We start from the raw sequence: 3040 nt of genomic DNA on the forward strand, positions 1-3040 counted from the left end.
CTTCTGGTTTCTGTCATTTGGTCTGTTGCTGGTTTCATGTCTCTTGAAGAAAAATGTATTAATGCAATGCTAATTTTATCTTTGAACCTTATAACAATAAGTTTAAGTGTCTAGGATCAAAAACTCAGATCTTCATCAGGTGTCACATACATATGGACAAACAGCACGTTCACCATAGCTAATCAAACATGGACATGCATAAGCTCTCCCAGGCCTGGCCACACCCATACCCACTACCACCACCTTATTATTCCATAATACATTGAAAATACATACATAAACATATACATCAATAAATAAATGAATAAACTAAGTTTTACATAATTTTACAAACACTTACATCAAAATACAAGATGTCCAAGAGCAACACCTTGCATTGATCAGGCACTAAATTTATTGTGCTATAAAAATATTCTTACCCATGCTTGCAGGGAGGGTAATCTGCCTCATTCTGTTGCCACAGCCACGCCCAGCACTCCATGACATAAAGGACTTCATTGGTGATGCCTCCTCAGACACATAGACAAATAAGAAGAAAGAAAGGCAGGAAACACAGACTCACCTCTACCTCCTCTTCTTCAGCTTGAGGGATGGTTGTGGTGCTGCTTCACTGGGCCCTCTTTGCCCTTCTCTCAAACATTTGCAACCTAGAGCGCAGCTCTCATCAGGAGCTGATCCTGCTCATGCCTCAGTTTGTCAATTTGCTTTACCACCTGGGAGGTGTAAGGTTGGTTGTCCTGAGCTAAGCCAACAGCTGTAGGATTGTCCAGTGCTTGGCCAGACCATGGAGGACCACTGCTGAATGGAGTGTTCATGTGTGTCTGTCTTATGTGGTGATCCAGCTGGGTAAGCAAGTAGGTGCTCCTACTGACAGGACATGGGAAGGTTCAAATATTAACCTGGCCCTCTGCCAAAAGGATGCACTGCTCTTCCTTATTTTCCATATTGTGCATGATTTTGATGTGCATATTTAAAGCACTCAAATTTCTCATGCAAAGTGGGCAAACTGGCATTTTGATCAGATTTTTTTTTATTTACTGTTAGTAATGATGAGGGTGAAGCTATTACAAAAATACTACACTACATTACATTACATTACCACTCATAATTGATACAGTTAATTGATAACTGCATTAAAACACACATCCCATAATAAGCGTGTTGAATTTGAAGCAGTAGCCTGCCTAAAACATTTACTATCATATAAATGTATATGGAAAACTGCTTACAATTAAATGCACATTCCAGCACAAAGTTGAGAATTTTTGTTATGACTGGGAATATGTGTGAAAAATTAAAGCTTCTCCAAACATCTTGGTTTTCACAGCACTGAATTCTGAAGGTGTGAGTAGTACTATCCAATTTTCAGCCTCCTAATACATTTCAACACATTCCCCACCTGCTTGGCTTCTTGAAGAGTTATGTCTTTGCTGTGAGTCTTCAGTGGGCTCCTGCCTTTGTACCAACACCCACCAGTCTGTCGGGCCACGAAGCTGGCCTCCTGAGCAGCTCCACCTGGCTTTCCAGGCCCCAGGCTGCCCACTCGAGGTATCTAGCTCCCTGGCTCCTAAGGTCCAAGGTCAGACACCCAGTTCTCTGTCCTTCGGACCTCTTACTGGCGCATTGTCACTCCCTGGACTCCCCACTCACCTGGCCGCAATGTGTCCTATGGTCCTCCAGCTAGTCGTCATTCCCTGGTCTCCACACTCACCTAGCTGACAAGTGTCTCCTTGTTTCTCAGACCCTCACTGTTCCCCTCTCATCCTCCCATTAAGTACTCTTATTATATAATTATAGAATTATTATCCATTAAAATCACTTACCTTTACTTATAACCTATGTTCTTGCCTGTGTCTGCCATATAGTCCAAAACAAACTGCAAACTAAACTTAATAGAACCCATTATATAAAAACAGTAAGTCTGTTGAGGCCATGATTTTCATTGATTTACGGGAAGCTAATGGAGTTAGTAAAGAATGTCCCATAGCTGTGAGGAGAAACTGCTTTAAATCACTGCTCAACAGAGAGTACTGAGCTACTCCATCCTGGCATGGTTTGGAAACTGTTCAGAGGCAGACAGGGCAGCTCTCCAGAGGGTGGTCGACAAAGCACAAAAATCATTGTAGCCCTATTTAGAATTGATTTTACAAATTAAGAGTAACTTCAATACATTCATGGAGTAAAAACATTCAAAAAAACCTTGACTCTGTGCATTATAAACTGATGACTGGTCACAGCCGATCTCTAGCCAACAGATGAGAGGAAAATTTGAATCCCTGGTCACTCTGGATGACTCTGGGGATGCCAAACACAGATATCAATTGTGTAAGGACCCTAACCAGACCTTGAGCTTTGACACATAACATTTAACAAAAACTGGTAACCAGACCTCACACAGCACAGCAGCCTGACACAATCAATAAAGCTGACTGGAATAGGCTGTAACAGAGCTGGTTTAATGACTTTATTCATTTTACCATTTAGCTGACAAGTACTACATTTTTAATGTGCAGAGAAACACCCTTTGTCGGTCTTGGTCAGAAGAAATGACATAAATCCTGTCATATGTTGTCCAGACACCCAAGTGCCCTGACCTATCAGGAATGAGCCTTAACACATGACTACAAAATTTGAATGGAACTACAACTACACTGGCTTTGGAGCCTACTCTGCTAGTTTGATCAAGTTTGATTTTATTATTCACTAATGAAGGGATTTCATTCAATTTAATGTAAGTTAATACATCAGATTTTTGGGTCTTTCCCCTCTCATGCATGAAAGCCATGCAGGCTACATGTCTGCCCAAGAATGCCTAACCAGAGGTCTGCAGACTTACAAAAGCTGGACAACTGAGACACACAATTAGAAGATTAGAAGAACATCACTAGCTTTGGCTTCCCACCAGGAAGGTTTCCAGCAACAACACCACAGCTCAAGTAGGTTTAATCAACTTATTTGTATCCATTAGTTGAATAGCCATAAAATACACAGCCTGAACATATTCTCTCCCACCATTTCCCATTTCACCTAATTGCTCATT

The sequence above is a fragment of the Lates calcarifer genome, unplaced genomic scaffold (assembly GCF_001640805.2).
Source record: "Lates calcarifer isolate ASB-BC8 unplaced genomic scaffold, TLL_Latcal_v3 scaffold_86_184, whole genome shotgun sequence".
NCBI lineage: Eukaryota > Metazoa > Chordata > Actinopteri > Centropomidae > Lates > Lates calcarifer.